We start from the raw sequence: 25,435 nt of genomic DNA on the forward strand, positions 1-25,435 counted from the left end.
AGGATGTAGCTCATCTCTATGAAGGGAAGGATGTAGAGGACAGGGCCGCACAAGGGGCTTCAACCCTAGAATTTATTTTTTAAAGTCTAAAGCAAATATTACAAAAAAATAAGATTAGACAAACCTGGTTGGTGAATTCCTGTACTTTTCTGTATGCTGTATTTCGTAATGAAAATTATATATTTAAAAGCTACATAAAAAGCAAGTTGCAGAAGTCTATATATAGTGGATCCTATTTTATCTTCTAACAGTATTTGATTTTGTGTTCTTTCAGGCTTTTTTCTACGTCTGTCATATCATAGCAGGTTTTGTTGTTGTTGCTGCTGCTGTTGTGGGAAAGCTGGGGGCTTCCTACATTTCCATTTTTTTGTGTGAATTAAGAGACCTATCGTGCTATTTTAATAATGATAAAAAGGGCAAAGTTTTTAATGCTAAAGATGTCACAGAATGAATAGGATTGGCTGGCATTATTTCTTGGTGTTAATAAGTAGTAGGAAAATGTTTCCATTTTTTTATTTCTTTGAAGCCATTTTTCTGGTTGCTGCCTTACTCTTTCTTTCTTAGTCATAAGGTGTCTAGAGGGGTCAGGTCGTGAGAATAAAAATTGTACAAGTTGAACAGAGTAAGTACTGTCAGAACACCTGGCTGGCTCAGCCTGTGGAGCATACGACTCTTGGTCTGGACGTTGTGAGTTCCAGCCCCACGTTGGGTGTAGAGCTACTTAAAAAAAAAAAAAAAAGTACTATCATGCCTAGAAATCTGATAAAGACCCTTTTGGAATAGGGTCATGGTGGCACCTGGGTGGCTCAGTTGGTTAAGTGACTGCCTTTGGCTCAGGTCATGATCCTGGAGTCCTGGGATTGAGTCCCACGTTGGGCTCCCGGCTCAGTGGGGAGCCTGCTTCTCCCTCTGACCCTCTCCCCTCTCATGCTGTTTTTCTCTCTCTCTCAAATAAATAAATAAAATCTTAAAAAAAAAAAAATTGGGTCATGAAGCTTATGAACTTTTTTTTTTAATCCTTTTACTAAAACCTAGAAAGTGTTTTACCCTGCTACCACCAGATGAAAGGACAGCAGTAGGATGTATGCTTATTATGCCCAAAGCAGTGAGGAATCTAGGGGCTGAAAGGGATATTGTTTGATCACATTACCTTTAGGGGTCCTTAGCCTCCTAAATCCATTAAAAAAGGAGTATTTTTCATATCCCATAATATTAGTATCACACTTAGGTGTTTAATAGTCCTTACTGTTGATTAAAATAAAATTTGGCAAGATCTGTAAAAAAAGTGCCAAATATAGTCATACCCTTTGACCCGAAATCTCATTCCCTAGGATCTTGCCTAATGACTCATAAGAAAAAAAGTTCTATGCATGAAGATCTTCACTATACTATTACTGTAAAAAAGTGAAACTTAGGAGTCAATTTAAATGTCCCTAAATACAGAAATGGCTTAATAATTGATGACAGTCTGCTTTATGGATTATATTACAACTATAAATGATAATGATTGCTATGTAACAACATAGGAAATATTTGGTGAAACAAGCAGGTGCACCATGCTATGACTCTAGAAATGTATGTGAACATGAACAAAGATGAAGGGAATATGGAAAATCAAAAACAAAAAAAAAAATAGTTGTATTAAAATGGTAGAATTTTGAGTGGATTTCTCCCCTCATTATTTGTTTAAAAAAAAATCATGCTTATTTTTTGGGGGGGAGCCAGATCCTTTAAAGAAAAATATGAATTTTTCTTTAAGAAAATGGCAGATGGTAGGTTGGAGGATACTAGAAAACTAAAAGTAGTGGCCCTTTTGAAGATAAACCTAAAACATTTTAAACCAGGTTTGCATTTGCACTGCACATATTGATTATTTAATTTTGTCTTTTCAAAGTAAGTTGGCCTACTACAATTGTGTGGAAATCAGAGTATTGAAGAGGATTGGTAAAAAGAGTGGGAGGATCAAAGCCAATGTGACTGGCTTATTCTTTTGATCTACCAAATAAACCAAATTTTTGGACTGTGTCTGCTTTAGTCAATATTTGGTTATTTGCTTTGAAGCTATTTGTTTGCAATAATGCCATTAACATCCTCACCAGAGGCACAGTCTGACCCTGAGGTTGTAGAATCTTAACTAGTTCCTGAGATGGTAGAATCTTTTTTTTTTTTTTTTAAGATTTTATTTATTTGACAGAGAGAGGGAACACAAGCGGGGGAGTGGGAGAGAGAGAAGCAGGTTTCCTGCTGAGCAGGGAGCGGGACTTGGGACTCCGTCCCAGGACCCTGGGATCATGACCTGAGCTGAAGGCAGACACCCAACCGACTGAGCCACCCAGGTGCCCCGCGATGGTAGAATTTTAACTAATTTTATCATTTATATAGAAACAACCTTTTGGAGTGACAACCATTTCTTTTCTCTGTAATTCTTATTTTTGATTTTTGCATAACCATGGACTTACAGCTACCAAAAAAAAAGTCCCATAATTACTCACAGTTAAATCATCTTGCCATCCTAGGTAGACTGGGGCTGGTGATAACTGAAGAGAGAATAGAAAAGACTAATAGAATGAAAGAGTTTTAGACCTTCAGGGCCTTGCTAAACAGTTAATTCAGCTTCTTCACTTTATAGGTAAGTATAATAACTACCAGGGAGGCAGCAATGAACCTATGTCTTAGGATTTCAAATCTAATGCCCTTGCTGTTGTACTGCAAGGAGAGGAGAAGGGAAAGGGAGAGCAGAGCCAAATTATTGACATTTTAGAGGCTACTTTTCCAGAAAGGACAGAACATTGGACTTGACGTCATTATCGTCTTAAGTTATAGTTTTTACAAAAACTAGCACCCCAAAACAAAAATAGGTAAAAGACATGGACAGTTCGCCAAAGAAGAAATATAATAAACATGAAAAAATATGCAACATAATTGAAGTGTAGGTAATAAATGCATATTGCTACCTTAAGGTAAAAAATTTACATACAAACTTTATTAAGACCGTTGGCTTTACAGGGCCTTTTGTTGGCAAGCTACTCTAATTTTAGGAAATGTAATGAAAATGGAAAAAACTGCAATGCAAATGGTAAAAGACGAAGACAACCTGGTCAATAAATTTCAAGAAAGTTATGGTAGCTTTAAACCTTTTTTTTTAACTCATTCATTTGATCCTATCTGGCATCCATAGATGAATTACCGTCGGTGTTTACAGACAAGACACCACTGGGAAGGAAACTGTGAAAGTCTCAAAGCAGTTGAGACTAGGTATTGGCACCTAATTTTCCTTTCCTTCTGTGCCCTATGCAAATAGAGGAGCTGGTTCATATCTGACTAAAGGAATGCCCTCATCCACATTCAGAAGATTACTGCAGGGCCCCAGGAAGACAAAGCCAAGGAAAGAGATTCATCAAAATAGGAAAGGGATCAAAGTGTAGTTATTGGAGGGTGTCATGCTGAAGACGGTTTGGACTGTGCCATAACTCTGAAGCCACGTATGGGGACTGAGTGAAGCTTCTGTGAAGCCAGGTGAGGGGACTGAGTGGGTTATCTGTCCTGGGTAACCATGTGCCATATCTCTGAACAGACCTTATCGTCTGGCCTAAACCAGCCCAGGAGTTCTGATAAGAGGATTGAACTTAATATTTTAGTATTACTGGCACAAAAATAGCTCCCCTCAGATCCCATTTGGAAGTAAGCAGGGCAAAAGTAGTAAATATTCAGTGTTGCTTTTTAACTAAATTATATATTTTAGAGGTGGGCCCAATCAGACCATATAGAAGTGCCTCATTCTTTTTCATCTTCTGTAGCAAGAGTGGGCAGGTGCTCTTTATAAAGGGCCGCATGGTAAATTTTAGTGTAGGCCAAACGGTCTCTTTGGCGGCTACTCAGCTGAGCTGTTGTAGCAGAAAAGCAGCTGTATACAGCATGTAAATGAGTGGGTATGACTGTGTTTTGGTAAAACTTTATTGGACACTGACATTTGAATTTTACATAATAACTTATGATACATTCTTTTGATTTTTTCCCCCCAACCATTTGAATATGTAAAAACCATTTTTAGCTTTTGGGCTGCGTAAAAACAGACAGCAGGCAGGATTTGGTCTGTAGGCGATGGTTTGTTTACTGCTGCTCTGTAGCAGCCCAGCCAAGAGAAATAGAACACAAGCCATATATGTAAGTAGAGGTTTTCTAGTAACCATATTTTAAAGAGTAGACAGGTAAAATTAGTACTATATTTTAAAATATCTCAATGCTATTTCAAGATGTTATCAAAGTAAAAAAATTACTAGTGAGATATTTTGCACTTTTTTTCATATTAAATATTTGAAATTCTTTGTGTGTTTTGCATTTATAGACATTCCAATTTGAATGCTTGAGAATGATCTTGTATTTAGATTTCTTAAAATGTTCAGTTGGGAAAAATGGATTCACATACATAATTTGTTCCAAGCATACTTAAAAATTTTCCGGGAACTGAAATGAATATTAGGTTTAAGTGCTCAAGAGCTACTTCTATACTGCAGCTCTGTGGATGTTCCATTGTATGGATGTCCCATAATTAACTGGTTCCCATTGATGGACCATAAGTGGTTTCCAATCTTTTGTTTTTACAATGTTATAATGAATATTTTTTGTACGTATAAATTATTAACATATTGGTACATTTGTAGATATATTCTTAAAGTGAAAATTCTGAGTCAAAGTATATGTACTTTTTTTTCACTTTTAAAAACTATTTAGTGATAAGGTTTCGAGAATAAGAATAGTATAAAAATACCTGTAAACCCTGTATCACCTCCTAACATTTTTATTCCATTTGTGTTAGCGTTTGTGCATACTTGTACACTTTTTTTTTTTAAAGATTTTATTTATTTGACAGAGAGAGACAGTGAGAGAGGGAACACAAGCAGGGGGAGTGGGAGAGAGAGAAGCAGGCTTCCGCAGAGCAGGGAGCCCGATGCGGGGCTCGATTCCAGGACCCTGGGATCATGACCTGAGCTGAAGGCAGAGCTTAACGACTGAGCCACCCAGGCGCCTCTTGTACACTCTTTCTGATGTGTGTGTGTGTGTGTGTGTGTGTGTGTGTGTGTGTGTGTGTGTGTGTACATACATACATCCACATATATGTGAGAAAAAAGTTTTTACAAACTGTTTAAGTTGGAAAAAAAAATAAGTTGAATATATTGTGGACTTTTCCTTCTAAATGCTTAAGTGTGTATTTCCTCAATACTATATAATATATATATACTATAATATATAACTATATATTATATAATATATAACTATAGTAAATTATATATTATATAACTATAATAAAAGTTATCAACTTCGTAAATTGAGCATGGATACAATACCCTTTTTAAACATATATAATCTATACTCCAATTTTGTCATTTGACCCAATAATGTCCTTTTTGGTCAAAAAATTTTTTTTCTTTTTAAGATTTTATTTATTTGAGAGAGAAAGAATGATGGAGGGGAAGGGCAGAGGGGGAGAGAGAGAGAGAGAAGCAGAGTCCCTGCTGAGCAGGAAGTCCGATGCAGGGCTCAATCCCAGAACCTACAGATCATGACTTAAGCTGAAGGCAGATGCTTAACCGGCTGAGCCACTCAGGCACCCTGGTCTATACTTCTGGTTTTCATAAAAATTACCATATTATCTCTATATTGCCACTTCACATTCCCTAGGGTAGTACGTGAGAATGCAACGTACCCCCAACTTCAACACTCTTATGTTAACACTTTTTGGTGATCTGTTAGGGAAAGAATGGTATTTCATTATACCTTGCATTTTTCTTATTATGGTTGAGGATTTTCTCTTGTGTATAAAGTGTCACTTATTTGTATTTCCTTTTTGTGAACTGTCATATCTTTTATTTTTCTACTGGGATGTTGGCTTTTATAGATTAGTCGGAATTCCTAATTTATTGAGAATCTCAGCCATTTTTCAGTGATATGAGTTGCAAGTACTTTTGCCAGTTTGTCATTTGTTTTTTGTTTTTGCTTATGGCATTTGTTGTTGCTCTTTGTTTCTGTTTAGGGCATTTTGAAAGCATGTACTGGTGGGATGAACTGTGAATATTTTGTATTTAGATTTCAAAATCGAATCCACAAGTGTGCTTAGGATATCAGTAGAGCAATAAGAAGGGAAGAGGCAGGCTTTCACCTCTCAGTATAAGGGGTGAGTAAACCAAATAAAATGGGCATATTTATTTTGGACTTAAGTAATTAAGTCCATTATTACTACCTCATGGTTCCATGGCTCTTCACTCTGGCTCTCAAAAAACCACAAAACAAACAAACAAAAAATCACACAAAAACCGGTTGTGATGAATGTATTTAATGTTGTTTGGACCTTGATCATATCCAGGCCCTACCTAGGACTTGGAATTTTGGAGACTAAATAACATTGCAGAGGAGCACTATAACCTTACTGCTTTGGAGACTATGGTACTGGCGGGATTTCTGGTCTTTACTTTTATCATTTTGGATGTTTCCTTCAAAAATTTTATGTATCCAGACACATAATTTTATGATAAAGGAATTTTTTAAAGCCGGTTAGGTGCAGTTTTTATTTACTTATTTTTTAAGATTTTTATTTATTTGAGAGAGAGAGAGAGAGAGAGAGTGCAAGCACGAGCAGGGGGAGGGGCAGAGGGAGAGGCAGACTCCCCGCTGAGCAGGGAGCCCCATGCCAGGCACGATCCTAGGACTCTGGGATCATGACCTGAGTGGAAGGCAGACGCTTAACTGACTGAGCCAACCAGGCTGAGGTGCAGTTTTTAAATATGAAGTTGGTTTAAACCATTAAGTAGTATTAATGGGGACATCCACCATAGATATTAATTTAAAATACTTAGAAATATGAAAAATGTGGTCATGACTGTAATGCCTGCATCTGTTTCCATAAAAGCTGATTTGCACATGTCTTCACATTGCAGAATCATATTGGTATTCAGACAAACATGCTGACATTGTTCTTCCAACATCCTTAGTTTGGGTCATGAAGCATTTTTTCCATTTCTCCTTTTTCTGTGTGTAACACTTTTTCAGATTCTTAGATAAATAATCAAGACATTTTCCTCTGGGTCTGCTTATAAATCACAGGCATATGCCTGGTGTGAAAAGTGCTCATCAGTAGTGTTTAAAAATAAACATAAGCACCCAAAAATTGGTAGTGGAAGAGAGGTGGAAGTTGACCCATGTCCGTTTTCCTACATGTCACTGTGTTAGAGATTGAACTTGTTTATGGACTAGTAGAGAGTCAGGTAACTCTGGCAGCCTTTGCTCTTTCGAAGTGTTTTTCTATAGTTTCTACACAGTATAAAGTTCACACATGAAATGGAAGTAAAGTAAAATGTCAATTGGAATCTGTTATTGTGTGCATATCTCCAGTCTAGAATTACTTAAAGAGAAAAACAAAAGCAGACGTGATGATTTTGGATTTGTATTTTATATTAGATTTATTAGACTTAAACTTACCCTTTCAAATTGCTATAAACTTTTCTTTTTTTAAAAATTTATTTGTTGAGAAGAGATTGAGAGAAAGAGTGAGAGGCAGACAGAGGGAGAAGCAGGCTTCCCACTGAGCAGGGAGCCCAATACAGGGCTTGATCCCAGCACCCTGGGATCATGACCTGAGCCGAAGGCAGATGCTTAACCAACTGAGCCACACAGGCTCCCACTATAAATCTTTCTAAACACTCTGTTTCTTTAGTTATCTTGTGAACTGGTAATTAGTTTATAGACTGGCACCCATCCATGGACCACTCACTTTAAGCATTGGTTTCAGTAACTTTAACTTATGCTGGGCACCAACAGTAGTATAGATTATTTGACAGCCTTTTGACAAAGAGGATGAATATCATGTTATAGTGCTGATTTTTAGTATCTGAACAAGAGATTAGGGTTGTCTCAGTCACTGCAGAGTAGTTAATGTGTTTTTTGTTTGTTTGTTTGTTTGTTTTTAAGAATTGGCAGTAACGGGCGCCTGGGTGGCTCAGTTGGTTAAGCAACTGCCTTTGGCTCAGGTCATGATCCTGGAGTCCTGGGACTGAGTCCCGCATCGGGCTCCCTGCTCAGCGGGGACCCTGCTTCTCCCTCTGACCCTCTCCCCTCTCATGCTGTTTTTCTCTCTCTCTCTCAAATAAATAAATAAATAAAATCTTAAAAAAAAAAAAGAATTGGCAGGATCTTAAGGTGTCAGGGTTATTTTTACTCTTTAGAACTTCTGGTGTAAACTGAACTACATTGAAATAAAGCTTATTTTGTGGGGAATACTTAAAAATGTGTGCGGATATGAGGCAAGTTAGAAATTTTATTTCCCTAATGAAAAAATATAGTGTTCTGCAAAATATTTCTGTTCATCTATTTTTTTATTCATAATTCAGAGTGTATTTGGAATGTTTATTGCCAAGTGATTTTGGAATATACAATACAACCAGCTTCAGTTTAAAAAATTAAAAAAAATTTTTAATTTTTTTTTTAAAGATTTATTTGACAGAGAGAGACAAAGCGAGAGAAGGAACACAAACGGGGGGCGGGTGGGAGAGGGAGAAGCAGGCCCCCCACCAAGCAGGGAACCCGATGCAGGGCTTGAACCCAGGACCCCGGGATCACGACCTGAGCTGAAGGCAGACGCTTAACGACTGAGCCACCCAGGCACCCGTAATATATTTTATTTAATCCAATGTGTCTGAAATATTTCAACCTTAATATAAAAATATTGAGATCTTTTTTGTTTTGTTTTGTACTAAGTCTTTGAAATCCAGTGTATATTTTACACTTACTCAATTCTGACTAGCTACATTTCAAGTGCTCAATTACCACATGTGGCTGGTGGCTACTGTATTGGACAGTATAACTCTAAAATTCTGCTTCCATGAGTGTACTTGGTAATTCTCCATTAAACGGATAAGGCCCATCAGATAGAGGCATTACTATATATTTACTTTAAGCTTCTGTACTCCCAGTCAAGGTCCTGAGAAAAATTTTGAAGAAAAGTCCTCGAGGCTTTAGCCAGAGTGAGCACTCCCTTTAAACGCCAGACCTAGACAATTAACCCTAAATTGACCCCAAACTTGCTTTTAACAATGACAGATCCACAGTACCTCACAGTCAGACACATACAATACAATCAGCCCCTTAAAACTCCAGTTTAAATGAGCCATGGGTCAAAACAACATGTAAAATATAGCACACATGCTTCCCACCCAGTGTTAGAAGATTGGAGATAGCATGGTTACCCCATAGGCCTAGATTAGTTCTTTGGCACCAGCATTATCAAGATTTTATTGTGTTTGGAAGGACATAGTTTTTAGAAAAATTCTGTTACTCTTCTACTTCCATTTAAAGTGTAATTTCTAGAAGCTTTGTAGAATGCTAGAGACTAGCCTTCTTTACCTTTGATTTTCATGTTATAGTAGAGAACCAGGCAAGCCCAGGTTCCTGGGCATACAAGCCTACCCAGTCACGCAGGACTTGGTGCTCAGAGGGATCCCGTGTTTGGTTTACTGCTTTGCGATCAGCATCCTGAAATTCTTCATTTTATTTTTATTTATTTTTTTAAAGATTTTATTTATTTGACAGAGAGAGACACAGCGAGAGAGGGAACACAAGCAGGGGGAGTGGGAGAGGGAGAAGCAGGCTTCCCGCGGAGCAGGGAGCCCGATGCAGGGTTCGATCCCAGGACTCTGGGATCATGATCTGAGCCGAAGGCAGACGCTTAATGACTGAGCCACCCAGACACCCCTGAAATTCTTCATTTTGTATTTGATCTTGTTTTGTAAATGAAGTCTGATGGGACAATGGAGCCTGTGCTGGGGGCCTTGGCTCATGTACACGTCTGCCTTTCTACCTCTCTTGGCCCTGTTCTGCTTCCCCTTCTCAGCCACTGCCCCCTGTCTGCTGCCACCCTTCACCTGGGGTGGTAACTGGGTCATGTTAGGGAGGAGGCCCATGTTCTACTATGACCCTCTAGCTTCTGCTGGGGCCTGGGCACAGGGACCCACATCTTGGAGTGTTGTGGGGAGTGGTGAGAGCCAACCCTGTCCCAGGCTGGCAGCACAGTGGCACATTTGGTTGGCTGGTCCCTAGCTTACCCCCAGTCTAGGTATCTAGCATGTCCAGGTGTGGAGGTTTCAAAACCTGTGGGCAACCCTTGCCATGGACTCTGGTGGCTAGCCAATGGGCAGGGGAAATGCCTGACTTTATTTGCCCTCAGTCTGGTAGGTGGTCTGAAGGGAAAACCAGGAGCGAGCCATCAGACCTGAGCATATACTTGTAGCCCTCTCCCCAGCCCCTTAAAGGTCTGAACTTTTCCCATGAGTATTCCTGGGCCCAAAGGAGTGCTCCATTGGGTCGCCTGTGTGCCTGGGGCACCCTCTCCTCCTCCTTCCAACCTTCTTGAGTCTAGCTTGAATTTGTCTCTTCTGGTTGGCTTGAGGTACCCTCTGGGAACAAGCCATGAAATATAAATTGTGTAATTTCAGTGATTCTGCATATGAGTTTAATGTTCTTATATTTGCATTTAAAGGTAGCATTGCATAGCATAAAGATAATGGTAAAATTCATGCTAATTACACATTTTAATTTTTCCTCTACTGTGACTGCACAGTATCAGTGGCTTCTCTTAATATGTTTCAAATAGAAAGATAAGCTCTCTTCAAGTTGGGTTATACAAACATACATGAAATCTGATGTGTGATAAACTGGACCTGTGAGGCTTTTTGGTCGGAAGAGTAATCTCTAACTCAGCTTACTATATTTTTACTATATACAGTATATTCTGACAATACATCTTTATTAAGCATGTGATTTTTTTTTTTAAGATTATTTATTTATTTATTTGACAGAGAGAGAGACAGCGAGAGAGGGACACAAGCAGGGGGGGTGGGAGAGGGAGAAGCAGGCCTCCCGCCGAGCAGCGAGCCCAACGTGGGGCTCGATCCCAGGACCCTGGGATCATGACCTGAGCCGAAGGCAGACGCTTGATGACTGAGCCACCCAGAAGCCCCTAAGCATGTGATTTTTATGTGAACATGTAATGCCAGGAATGATTTCTGCTCCAAACAGTTTCTTTCCTGTCCCTATGCTGTCAGCTTCCTAGTTTCTGACTTTGGGAGCCCATGGATTTTTTGACTATGGCTTGCCCTTATTTTTGCCTGTGAGTTCCCAGGCCTTGAAGATATGGCCCTGCATTCATTCATTCGTTCCCCTCGTTGACAGCATCCTGTGTCTTGCTCTTGTGTGTACTGAACTTGGACCTGACTTTGTCCTTGGGCTTTAGTCTAGTCTGCTTCTCAGCATCCCCTAGAAACTCAACTTGGCTCCATAGACAGGGAGATGCTGTGGGATTTTAAAGATGGTACCCAATAGGCTACCAGAAAGGAGTTCAGATTCTGGCAGGACTGGGTCACTGAGTTTCCAGGCAAGAGCAACTTTAATGCTTGGACTTCCCACCAGTGAGAACTCCCTTCCTCCACAATGGGCTAGCTGGGGCGGAACTCTGGCCTTTTATCTCACTGTGCTCTTTAAACTGTCCAGGGCACGTTGAGATCCTTTAGGTGCAGCTTTTCCCTGCAGACTTAGCACCTGGTTTAGGTAAGGGCTCTTGTTACCCAGTTTTTATCAAGTTCTTATTACACTCTGCATAGCTCCTGCTTCCTGCTTCCCCAGAGAGAACTGGTGGGTTCTGTTTTAAGCCGTTCTGCACGGCTGGAGTTCACCCTCATTTCCCGGCTGTCACCCATCTGGGAGAGGGGTGCTGAGTAATCACTAGATACTGCTGCTGGTATTTTATTTACTGCCAGTTCATCATTACTGATTTGGAAAATAAACATTGCCTCACCTGTTCATGGCATAATATTTTTATACTTGCTTTTCACTCACATGTTGCATATTAACTTTCCTTCTGAGAAGATCAGCATGATCTTGGAGTCTGGTGTGATTTGGATCTTATTACTCTCCATGTATGTTTTTATCATCAGGTGCTTCTTTGGAATCTAGCCCATACCTACCACTTGTCATCATCCTGTCAGGCTGCTCTCTGCCTGGTTCTGTAGTAACTTTGCTTTTGGAGTTTTATTTCTTCATCCTACCTACTCTTATCTTCCCTGTCAAATATAATTCTGTCACAAGTAACTGTGCCTGACAATCCCGGTGTAAGGGCCACAGCTGAGGATGTTTTGATGCTTGCAAGGGGGTCTCTTCTGATTACTACAGTGTCAAAGAATCCTTTCCCTTTCAGCCTCTCATTGCTTACTGGATCAATTATTTATTTACTTGTGTAATTCATGTCCATGCTCAGGTATGTGTTAGTGTAGCTCTGAGACTGTGGCTCCCTCTGGAGAAGGATCTATGTCTGATATTAGTCTCCTTCCTCAGGGTCTAATTTAGTGACTGAAATCAGGGAGACCTGCTGGCTGAGGTGCACTGCTCCCTCAGTTATTTGGTTCACACTTTGAGCCCTAGAACCAGGAGGTAATCTTTGTCTGATTCTGTTGTATTACAATAGACTAATAACTGGTAAAATTCCTGAATATTCCAGTGTAGGTCTAAGGGGCAAGTAGTAGTCTGAATTGGAGCCCCTCATCAGAGATAGTTTCCCAAGGGTGCTGGATTTGAGTCTTTGTCCTCCTTCATACTAACTTCTGTGTTAGTAGCTTGCCGGGATGGGGTGGGGGGGTCTTTTCTCACCTAAAAGCCCTCCTGAAGGAGGCACTGACATTTGTCAGTACAAGAGCAGTAGAGTTCGTGTTATGTCACCATTAGGGAGACACTAGGCTGAAATTCCACCCTCTCCTCCTCCTCCCCTGTCAAATCTCCAAGAAGTCCCAGAGTTGGGGGTCAGGACTGGATCAGAAGAAGCAGGAAAGTAGGACAGTCAGAGGTGGGCAAGGGCCACGGGTTCCAGTACTCTACTCCAGGGCATGCTGAGATGCTGCCTGAAGAGCCAACCAAGCCCTTCCAAAGAGAAAATTGCCCTAAATCCAAGATAATTTCATTCTAAGACCTAAGATGGAGGGGTCCTTGATTAGCAGTGGGCTTTTTAGTTGTCACACGGTAAGTAAACCTTGAGTGATGGGCTTGGCCATAGAAATACAAAGGACCCTATGCTTTCAACTCTTAAGTTGGGGCCTTTTATCTGTTTGTTCTGAACCTAATTATTTGGGGTTGGTTGATGGCTGAGAAATGGACTTGTGTACTTCTAGTTTGAAAAAAAAACTAATTTTTAATTTTCCCCTAACAGAGAGCTTTTCTTTCACGGAATCCCTAAAATTTTATTCTGGCTTAGGTTATTGAGTAGGAATGAGAGAGTATAATAATTTTTAGTGTGAGCTTTAGTATGATGTAAAAATCTCTGAAAACATCAAGTAGAAAATGTTCTTTATAGACCTTCTATAGGAAAAATAAATGTTTATAAACTCTGCTTATCAACTGTTTGTTTTTCCTGCCTCTGCAATTTTATCCATTAATGACTGTCAGAGTTCAAGTTCAGTTCATTGCACAGTATTTGGAAATTTTCCTCACTGTTAATGAGTAAGACTTTGAATCCTAAGCACTGATGGCTAAGTGGCACATTAATTATTGTCAGAGTTCAACCTTAGTACTATTATACTGGGAAGAGGAAATACAGTTAGAAAATTTTTTATTAAAGTATCTTAGATTTTATTAATAAAACTAATTTTAACCCTGAATTTCATTTTTGTTTCTAAATTCCTCAGCTAGACCTAAACAGGTCAGGAAATCTGCAGACTTATTTTTAGTTCAAAGATCTTTTTGCTCCTATAACTAAACACACTAAAGATCACATCAGCATTAAAAGCAGTGTTATTAAATTATAGATAACTTATTAGATCATCTCCAGGGCTAAGGGGAGTAGTTTGGGTGAATCTTTGCAGAAGTGGTAGTATGCTTTGATAAATATGTATGGGCATGGAGTGGTTATCACTTACCTCCCATGAAACTTCTGGAAAATGGGGACACATTTACAGTAAGATGTTATGATTAAGACTTATTGAAAAATCTGTCTGACTTGATGAGTTCTCCAAAAGCTACTCTCTCCATGTCTCATCAAATTGTCCTTGAAATCCCTTTGCCTCTGTTAAGTTTTTCTAGACAGTCTGAATAACAAAGTGTAATTTCTTAGATATTTCTGTGGTTAAATAAGTACTTCCTACAACTCTCTTTATTCTGAATATCAGAAAAACATTACATGTATACTGTATATTTGCTGTTAGAATTGCAGTCAATTGCTATATAACAAATGTAAAATCTGTTTATACTTTCTGATGTATTTTTACATAAATAATACCCCTAATCCTAACTTGATCAACATGTACGATGGTGGTATTATTGTTATCCTCACTGTATAGATGGGGAAACTGAGGCTCAGATTGACTAGATCAAATAGGAGGTACCTGAAAACTAGATCTTTGGACTCCAAACTCCATGTTCCTTCTACTACTCTATACTGAATACTGTTGTATACTGATTTACATTATGAATTCTTAAGACAGTCATGGCAATTAGTAACTTGAATCAGTAGTGACTTTGTTCAGACACAGGCATGTGTATATTTTATGGTAGGTGTTTATATGTATGTAATATTTGTCATAAATGTCAGAATTATAATCAGTAGTGCCTTATGTTTATTATTTATTTATTTTTATTTATTTTAGAGAGTGTGCACGCACAGGGGATGGGGAGGGGCAGAGGAGGAAGGAGAGAGAGAATCTCAAGCAGACTCCTTGCTGAGTGCAGAGCCCCTTGCAGGGCCTTAATCTCACAATCCTGAGATCACGACCTGAGCTGAAATCAAGAGTCGGATGCTCAACTGACTGAGCCACTCAGGTACCCCAATAGTGCCTTATTTTTGGATTTATAGCTGAGAACCACTTACTATTTTAGTGGGGATTATGTTAAAGTCCTAGAATAAGAGATATTAAGATTTTGACGACTGCTCAAAGCAGTTTTCCAAATTGGGTGTTATCTCATTTTTCTTTTCTTTTTTTTCATGGGAGGCATGAGGAGCCAGTGTGCTGGTGTGAAGGCTGACTTCACCAAGAGTATTTTCTTGGTATTTACATGTCTTCTTTTCGATGCCAGTATTTTGGTTAGCTTCTTCCCATACTTCCCATATTTGTGTAGTTGCAGCTGAAGATCGGTGGACATAACATGCATTGACTTATATTGAAATAGATCTAGAGTGTCAGATTTTTTTTTTTAAAGATTTTATTTATTTGAGAGGGAGAGAATGAGAGATAGAGAGCACGAGAGGGAAGAGGGTCAGAGGGAGAAGCAGACTCCCCACTGAGCAGGGAGCCCAACGTGGGACTCAATCCCGGGACTTCAGGATCATGACCTGAGGCAAAGGCAGTCGCTCAACCAACTGAGCCACCCAGGCGCCCTAGATTGTCAGATTTATGTAGTACTATCAGCTGTGCCAGAGATGAAGTGTGAGATTAAAGAATTTTATTGCTTATTTTTTTTTTTTTTTACCTAGTTAGATTCATGTTAGGCAGTCTGTGACTATTTTAGGATACTATACTACATTGCATAGCACTTTATACTTTTTTTTTTTTAAAGATTTTATTTATTTATTTGGCAGAGAGAGAGACAGCGAGAGAGGGAACACAAGCAGGGGGAAGCGGAAGAGGGAGAAGCAGGCTTCCTGCTGAGCAGGGAGCCCGATGTGGGGCTCGATCCCAGGACCCTGGGATCATGACCTGAGCCGAAGGCAGATGCTTACCCACTGAGCCACCCAGGTGCCCCCCCGCACTTTATACTTTTTAATCTCTTTTTTATGTTTATTTCTTGCAATAAACCTGTTAAGTCAAGTGAGATGACATGGTTATTATCATATTAAAAATGAAGAAATATGACTTAAAATATAGTACCCATGGTTAAGAATATAAGCTTTTATATTTTTAAATATTCTTTTATGAATGAGACCAGAACCCTGGCTCTGCCAATACTACCTGAGTGACTTTGTAGCAAGTTACTCTCTCTAAGCCTTGGTATTCTGATCTGTAAAATGGGGTATCTTGTAAACTTGCTGGAGAGCTTAAATGAGATAATGGGTAGACACTGTTCAGAATCAATAAATATTAGGTAGCATTATCATCTTCAGAGGTTATTATTTATTTAACTCAACAAAAATTGAGAGCCCCTTTTCTGTGCCAGTAACTGGGCTAGGCATCAGGTACATGATAGTGAACTAGACACATATGGTCCTTTCTCTAATAGAATTTACGTTTTAGCGGTAGAAATGGTAAATGAGTCAGTAAGAATTTCATGGAGTGACAAGAACTTTGAGGAAACTTAAAAAGGGGCATTCTTAGTTGGGAAATCCTATTGGAGAAAGTGGCATTTGGTCTGAGACCCAAGTGACCATAGCCATGTGTAGATCCAGGGAAACAGCCTTCCAGGAGGAGGAAGACAGAAGTGCAAAGGCTGAGAGGCAGGGAACAGAAAGACACTGTCCAGCGTGGAGGGGTGGAGGTCTGCATTGGGTAGGGTTTGTAAGCCAGGGAAAAGAGCTTGGGTTTCTTTTAAGTGTTGGGTTTTTGAGCAGGGGAGGGATATGTTCAGTTTTGGGCAAGCACTAGGGAGGTGTTATGAAAGAAAGGAACAGATGAAACCTTTCTGTCTTCCTGTAGTTTAGAGTCTTCTGTGTCCTAAAACTAGCGCATAGCAGGTAACAGAGAGCACCACACAGTGTTCTTGCTGGTGTACTCTTAATCTGATACTGGATGCTGTTTTATCATGTATTCTCACAGCAGGCATCTCTCAAGTGACATTATGGTTTTTGCTGTCTATCAGTGAATCTGCTTCTCTAACAGTCTGAAGGGCAGTGAGGGTGGAGACAGAGTAGGGGAGAATGGTAAAAAGGCTATTTCTGAACACTGGATCTGAAATAGAGATTAGGAGGTAGGGGAGGGAAGGATAAAGCAAGATCCTGTTGTGCACGGAGGTGAGGGATGCTGTTTAAACCGTGGCTCCTTGAGGTGGCATGGGTGAGTGTGCACAGGCTGGGCCATGTTTCTCCCAGGCTCATCGTGAATCCAGGCAGTGCAGCTCGGATGCAGCTGCCTTGGTTCTGTAGCCTGAGACTGTTAGCAGTTTTTCCATCTCCTTTGAGGCCAAAAGGGGCAGCGATACCCTTGTGTTTTCTTCTTAGGACAAGGTTCTTGTCCCTTGAGAGTTTATTTCTTTGACTCATTCCATCAGTTTAGCCATGATAATTGATCAGTTAACATAATATATGTAATTATTATGGTAGCTAATAGTTATTGAGTACTTACCAAGAATTAGTTACAAGCTCTTTTACATATGTTATTCTGTTAATCCTTTTTTTTTTTTAAAGATTTTATTTATTTATTTGGGAGAGATATTTGAGAGAGAGAGAGAATGAGAGATAGAAAGCACGAGAAGGAAGAGGGTCAGAGGGAGAAGCAGACTCCCTGCTGAGCAGGGAGCCCGATGCGGGACTCGATCCCGGGACTCCAGGATCATGACCTGAGCCGAAGGCAGTCGCTTAACCAACTGAGCCACCCAGGCGCCCTATTCTGTTAATCCTTAAACCGTCTGAGGTAAGTGCTGCTAACCTTGCATTTTTACTGATGAGGAAAATGAGGCACAGAGAGGGTAAGTAATCTACATGTGGTCCCAGAGCAGGTCACTGAAGCTCAGGGCTCAGAGCTGTACTTAATCTCAGAGTAGACATGATACTCTCAAATGCTTCTTCTTCACTGTCTTACATATTTAAATTATTTATTGATTATTTAGTGGTCTGATAAGAGGGGGTGACCCTCTTCTACTGGAGAGTGTAGCCTACTTGATGAAGATGATACCAGTTGTTTTAAGAAATATGGAAGTTAATTTCATAGCACCGTACTATAAACCTTTCTATTTTGAAGAATTTCACCTGCATACCACATGAAGTGACATGCATTTAGGAAGGCTATTTATTGAGCAGAGAACTAATACCTCTGTTTCTTCAAAAGAGGATGTGTTGTCCCTTATAGAAGGGGTTTACCAGTGACAGATTGTGATTATTATCTCTTTAGTGGTTTTTTCTTTTTGAGAGAGAGAGAGTGTGCGTGCTTGAATTGGGGGGCGGGGAGGTTTGAAGGGGCAGAGGGAAGGAATCTTACGCAGGCTCCACACCCAGCATGGAGCTTGATGCGGGCTTGATCTCACAACCCTGAGATTACGACCTGAACCAAAATCAGGAGTTGGATGCTCAGCTGACTAAGCCACCCAGGCGCACCCCATCTTTAGTCGTTTTTAATTGCACAAACAATATAATAAAGAAATAATTTATAAGTCAAGAAAAATCTTTACCTCAACAAATTAACTGTTTTTATCCTTTCACATGTCCTTCCAGTTCTTGTTTATATATAATTTGTACATAGTTGTACAGTATTAATTTTTCACTTAATGTTATAGTGGGTTTTTAAGTTAGGCAATAAGTCTCTCCAGTGAAAACGAGAAGATTGGAATATGAAAGGCCATAAGGCATTCAAGATCAATTGACGGCAGTGCCTACCAAGCAGCCATGTCAGTTTTGGAGCTAGCCTTGGAAGGAGCAGCTGTGTGTTTGGACCTTGGAAAGTCTTCATCTTTCCATCCAGTCTGTCAGGCTTCCAAGAAAGCCAGGGGAGAAATGGAAAAATACAGTGATTTGGAGCCCATGTGAAACTAACAACCTGGTTGAGTTTAGTGTTGGGAAAGTGGAGAAACAGCCCCTACCTGAGACAGGACTTTAGATGACAGCAACACTGCAGTGGGTAGGGAATGCCTTATAGTTTGTCAAAATCACCAGTGTTTGGCTCTTTTCAGTGCTTTAAAAGTTACTTATTGGTTACAAATCTATTTTTATCAGAGTGGAAGCACAGAGTACTTGACAAATATTATTTTAGTAATAAAGCTGTTATTCGGTATTTAAATTCAGTTTAATTCACAGTGGCTTTTAAGTTTCAAATTTGTATAACTATAGACCAGCCACATGCATTCAGAGACCTCCAAAATCAGACTCCAAACACCCTAAAGGGTGGAATCAATCCCATGTTCAGGATCTTTACTGATAGCTCCCCTATCCAAATTGGCCTTTTTCTCTTGTGCCTCTGGATGTGACAAGAGGTAACTTGAGTGAAAGACAGTGGAACAAAGTAGAAATCCTGTTAAACCTGTCCGGAGAAGCCTGAGACAATTGATAGACAAACTTGTTTCCTCTTTTCTGCTTTATAAAATAAGTAAAATTCAAAGTAATTCTTACTATGATTTTTTGGCTTTTACACATTTGATTTGATCTGATTGAAGTCCTCTTACACAGCATATCTCTGGGAGATTTCCAAAATGAGAATTCCAAAGTCAGGTTTTATTGTTAAGTTCAGGCCATTACAATTTAAGGATGCCTATAGTTGAGTTATGAATTGGAAAATTTAATTATACGACATATCACTATATCACAATATATAGTTTGCTTTGAAACATTTCTTTGTGTACTCTCAGAGATTTCCCCCCTACTTTTGTCCTAACAAAAATTTGAGGCAAGTGTCGGCCCTGGAGCATGTATCTAGGTCAGGGGGAATGCGTTCTAGATGCAATGCCACCACAGTGGAGTCAGCACAGTTTGATTTCCGGGGGAGCAGGTCTTCCTGTTAAATTCACATAAAGCCTTTCTTCTCTACTACGGAAACTTATTCATGTGACGGCCTTCAGTGAACCTGTTTGCTGGCATATGGCCCTTTCCTTTGTGTTTACATTTAAACAGTGACTAGAAAAAAGCATCTTTTCACGAGCTGTTCTTTTTTTTGGTTTCCTCTGCTTGTTTTTGGATGCTCTAGTTGAATGACCACTGTGGTACTCTCAGCACCAGACATCCTGTTGTGTGTGGTAGAGCGGCCTTGTGGCTTGGTAGACATTATATCTGCCCTCACCAGGCAGAAGGGCCACTCGTGTTCTGCTGCTGCTGTTTACTGGTACCTCTGCTTCTGCATACACCCCCCCTTTCTCCCTGGGCCCCGGGCTTGGGTTCCACTTAGCCATCGGCCATGCTCTTACCTGCCCACCTCTGCTCTGATGGAATCCACTAGGATAATAACCTTTTTCCTACAAGAATCACCTGTTTTTTAATAGGCAGCAATGTGTAGTAGTTAAGAGCACGATCCAAACTGTCTGTGTTTGAATCCTGGCTGGGTTACTTACTAGCTGTGTAATCTCAAGTAAGTTACTTGATCTCTGTGTGTCTTGGCTTCCTTAGTAAAAGGGTTTACTTATAATGCTCTCCTCACAGGGTTGTAAAGAGGATTAAATGAGTTAATATTTATAAAACATTTAGGACTGTGTCTAGCATATGGTAAACATTATATAATCATGAAGTAAAATACTTTTTTTCCTACTTAGAAAAGAAATATGCTAACATAGAAAACCTGGAGAATTTTGCATTCCTTAGTAAGAGTTGGAATGGATAAATAAATGGGATAGTCAGGGTGGCAGGAGTGTATTTCAGGCAGGGAAGTATGTGATGTCAAGGAGCTGAGACTAGAATCTGGTCTTTGAACTCCTAGACTGGTTGTCTTATTCATCATGATGGTTTGCTTGTTCCTCTAATTTCTAGATCTTTCTTCCACTGTTGATAAATTAATAAATTTGGTATATTTGATGAATGAATCTTCAGCAAGCTGGCCTTGAGCTAGTGCCTTACTAACTAGCTCTGTGGCCTTTTGGAGAATTACTTAATCTTTGCAAGCCTCGGTTTTTCTACCAGTGAAATGGAGTCAATACTCCCTGTCTGGCAGAGTTGCTGCAAGGATTAAATAACATATGTATGGAAAGCCCTTGGCCCTGTGCCTTGCCTACCAGAGTGTCATTCGGATGTTCTTTTCTCTTGATTCCTTCCCAGTTCTTCTGACCATATTAGAAATAATGTATGTAGAAGGACCCTAGTTGCCTGAGGGAGCGAGGATCCTGGAGAGTTGTATGGCTTGACTCAAATCCTCCAAAAGCTGAATTCACATACAAAGTGAGCAAAATGACTCCACTTCACCCATACTTTATACCAAGTTAGTTAGATTTACAGTGTCCACCAGGGTCACACATATTGTGACCTTCTGCGATGCTATTTCCTTTTCCTCCTTCTTTCACTGTGAAATATAACCTATATATAGAAAGGTGTAAAGAGACCTATAAAGGATAATTATGAACTCCCTTATGAAGAAACAGAACATTGCCAGCCCAGCCTGTTTCTAAAGTGCAAATGGAGTCCTATGTACCTTATGTCTAAAAACTGTTAAAATATTTTCTGTACCTTGAAAAATAAAGCTTCTTAGTAACAAAATTAGGAAATATGTAAACTTGTGGTTTTAACTGAATGTTAGCAAAATATCAAAGATGGCTGAATTCAATTATTATTTCATATATCTTTGTATTATTTTGATTGGCCTGTGATGTTTGGTTGAGTAATAAAGTAAAATATATTCACAAATTAATTCTATAAAATTATTTCCCTTTATTTCAGCAAAAATGCATGCTATTATAATCAAGACATTCTGGTCTATTAGTAACAAGATGTAGTCACAGTAATGATTTAAGGATTAAAAAAATAAGGTAATTGTATTTGAACCACAATATTTGAATACTTTTTTTTTTTTTTAAAGATTTATTTATTTATTTATTCGACAGAAAGAGACACAGCGAGAGAGGGAACACAAGCAGGGGGAGTGGGAGAGAGAGAGGCAGGCTTCCCGCGGAGCAGGGAGCCCGATGTGGGGCTCGATCCCAGGACCCTGGGATCATGACCTGAGCCGAAGGCAGACGCTTAACGACTGAGCCACCCAGGCGCCCCTATTTGAATACTTTTCAACAAAGAGGCAAATTAAATGCAAATTAAAAGTAAGAAACAAAATACATACTGTATTATTCCATTTATGGAAAAGTCTAGAAAATGCAGACTAATCTATAGTGACAGAAAATGAATCAGCAGTTGTTTGTGAAGGGGCAGGAGTGAGGAATTGCAGTTGGGTATGAGGAAACTTTTAGAGGAGTAGAAATACTCATTTTCTTGATTGCAGCAGTGGTGTGTATACACCTGCCAAAGCTTCTCACTGAGCCCTTTATGTGCAGTTTATTGCATAACAATTGGTCTATGAAACTATTAAAAAATGAAAAAAAATTTAAAAATGTTATTTTTTTCCTAAATATGAAAAATTATGAAGATAAAAAAGCAAGCAAGCAAAAGAAGAAAAAAGGCAAGCCAAGACAGAATAGTCTTTTTAACTAAAGATGTTGGAACAACTGGATAGCCACATGAGGAAGAATGAAGTTGGATCCTTATCTCACATCATATACAAAACTTAATTAAAAATGGATCAAAGATCTACATATAAGAGCTAAAATTGTAAAACTCAGGAAAAAAGCATAGGCATTATATCTTCATGACCTCAAATTAGGCAGTGGTTTCTTAGATATGACATCTGAAGCATAAGCAACAAAAGAAAAAATGGATACATTGAGCTTCATCAAAATTAAAACTTCTGTTTCAAAGGACACTATCAAGAGTGTGAAAAGAAAACTCACAGAATGGGAGAAAATGTTTTGCAGATCATATATCTTAAAGGACTAGTGTCCAGAATGTATAAAGAACTCTTACATCTCAACAATAAAAAGACAAGGAACACATTTAAAGATGGGCAATGGATTTGAATGGGCATTTCTCCAAAAAGATCTAAAGATGGCCAGCGAGCGTATGAGAAGATGCTCAATATCACTAGTCATTAGGGACATACAAATAGAAATCACAATGAAGTACCATTTCATTCCTACTAGGCTAACTATAATAAAAAAGGATGAATAGTAACAAATTTTGGAGAAGATGTGGAAAAGTTAGAACCTTCATACATTACTGGTGAGAATGTAAGATGGTGTAGCCATTTTGGAAAACAGTTTGCCAGTTCCTCTCTAAGTTACTATATGACACAGCAATTTATACCTGAGAGAATTGAAAAGCTATGTGAATGGAGAACCTTGTGTACAAACATTCAGCATAGCTTTTATTCATTATAACCAAAAAATGGAAAGAACCCAAATATCCATCAACGAATGAATAGATAAACTAAATGTGGTATATCCGTAAATGGAATATTAGCCACAAAAATGAACAAATTAGTCATACGTGTTATGAGGATGAACTTTGAAAACATACTAAATGAAAGAAGCTGGACAAAAAACAGAAGGATATTTTGTACTTCCTTCTACATAAAATGTCCAGAATAGGTAGTTCATGTTAGACAGGAGCTGGGTGGAGGGAGGAATAGGAGTAACTACTAATGGGTACAGAGTTCCTTTTTAGGGTGAGAAAAATGTTCTGTAATTAGATAATGATGATGATTGTACAACTTTGTGAATATACCAAACACCATTGACTTGTATATTTTAAAAGGTCAAATTGTATGGTATGTGAATTAGATCTCATTAAAATAGCTACATGAGAAAAATCAAAGGGCAAAATACAGAATATATTCCAGTTTTAGTTTTAAATGCAAAGTATTTATAGCTGAATTTGATTTTTTTAAAAAAAGATTTTATGTGAAGGGGGGGTGGGAGAGGGTCACGCAGACTCCCTGCTGAGTGGGGAGCCCAACACAGGGCCCAATCCTAGGACCCCGAGATCATGACCTGAGCCAAAGTCAGATGCTTAACTGACTGAGCCACCCAGGCGCCCCTGAATTTGATGTATTTTTGAAATTTAATAAGTCTTATTAAATAGTTTTGTAAAATCAAAATTGTTCTAACAGTTAGGGTCTATTCCCAATATAAACAGTCATTGTCATGTTTCACTCGTTTTAGATTCAATAACATATGTATGTATTTAAGAGTAATATGAAGTGTTTAATGGTGCAAAATGTTTTTCTCCATTTGTAATGGCTGTGAATTTCATGTTAATTAGTGAGTGCCACCAGAACCATGAATTGGAACAGGAAGAAAAGCAAGAAAATGAATACCAAACTCTACTTGGAAGTGAAACTTCATTGTGCAAGATATTCATTGGAATCATGTTCTCTTAGAAGAAGGATTTTATAAGTTAATTTGTTTTCTTATCTAAGTGCTTTGCAGTGGCACAGCTGCAACTTCATGGCATTTAGATGGGCTCCCCTTTTGTTTTGTGGACATAGGACAACAGATATGGAGATGTGCTTCTCTGAGACCTGAACAAGAGCACGTGTTCAGAGTTACAAATTTCACTGTGTCAGTACTGAGCATCCATGTGTCTTTAATGAGATTTGTATGAGCATGTGCATCTGTAATCTGCAGGGGTCTGGGCAGGGGTCCCTCATGTGGGGCTCTAAGGGACTGCTTCTGATCATATCCTACCCTTCTGTAGGCCTTACTTGATCATGAGTCTTCTTTTTCACTGTTAATACTTTCAGTAGATGTTTAGTATTTAAATTTGATTTTAAGATTAAGCAGAATGGCAGAGATAGTTTTGACTTGGCTAAGACCAGTCTTTCCTCTTATGCTATGGAAAGATCAAGATTTCTAAACATAGTAGAACAGAGCAAAGGATGAGTGGTTTTGGTATCCTTTTAAGTATTTCCTTTTCTCATTCATCAAGTCAACTTTTCTTTACGAATTCTTCATATAAAAGATGATCTAGGTCCTAACTCCAGTCAGGGAGGAATGTGAGTGAGAGCCCTGGCTTGCAACCCAGCCATATGTGCAGTTTGTGGTTTATCTTGGCAGTTTAACGGCTCTCATAATTTCCTGCCATTCAATAGTAAATAACTCCCTGGCAGAATTACTTGTGGCTAGGAATGTTCTTATCAGAGCATCTTTGTTTAGTTGGTACTTAGGGCAGGGCAAAGAGGCATTTGATTCACCAAGACAGAAATCCATCTGTTAGGTACAAACTTGTGTAGGTTGATGCTTTCTTAGAATATCGAGACTTGTTTGTACATGACAGTTTTGGGAGGAGGTGCTTCTGTGTGTCTCCAAAAGGTTTGCTGTAGCCTTTTACAAAAACTGGGTTCTTGGTAGGTGGTGTGTAGTGGCTAAGAACATGGCCTTCAGACTGTCTGGGTTCTCTTCCTCCACTCTTTATCTTGCCTTGGGCAAGTTGTTTAACCATTTTTTGCATCAGTTTCCCCTTTTATACAAGGATAGTAAGAGTGCTTCAATCAGGGTTGTTTTAAGCATTAAATGAATTATGCATATAAGGCACATACACAGTTCCTGGCACATAGTAAGCTTTAATAAATGTTACTTTAGCACAAAACTCTATAGGAAATGTATACAAAGTTCTGGGCTACCAAAGGGGTGATGGTTTGAGATTAACTGGAAATTTTACCTTAGAGTTTATCCTACACCTACCTAAATTAATTGTACTCAGGTAAACCCCTTCGAAAGGAGTAAACAGGTCTTTCTTCCCATTTGAAGGGAA

General features: G+C 39.1%; 1 protein-coding gene and 1 long non-coding RNA gene across 4 annotated transcripts in view; one reads left to right on the top strand and one right to left on the bottom strand.

The window, feature by feature from the left end:
* Positions 1 to 25,435, top strand: part of SLC16A10 (solute carrier family 16 member 10) — a 131,671-nt gene that overhangs the window by 22,123 nt on the left and 84,113 nt on the right. The gene's annotated exons all lie outside the window — the stretch shown is intronic.
* The window catches only part of LOC112817179 (uncharacterized), a 120,236-nt gene continuing 97,292 nt past the window's right edge, over positions 2,492 to 25,435 (bottom strand). The window contains exon 4 of the long non-coding RNA XR_012378529.1: positions 2,492 to 2,537. This is a non-coding gene — a long non-coding RNA (uncharacterized lncRNA). The remainder of the gene's footprint in view (positions 2,538 to 25,435) is intronic.

The sequence above is a fragment of the Callorhinus ursinus genome, unplaced genomic scaffold (assembly GCF_003265705.2).
Source record: "Callorhinus ursinus isolate GAN/ISIS: 27379988/994484 unplaced genomic scaffold, GSC_fseal_2.0 scaffold6, whole genome shotgun sequence".
Lineage (NCBI taxonomy): Eukaryota > Metazoa > Chordata > Mammalia > Carnivora > Otariidae > Callorhinus > Callorhinus ursinus.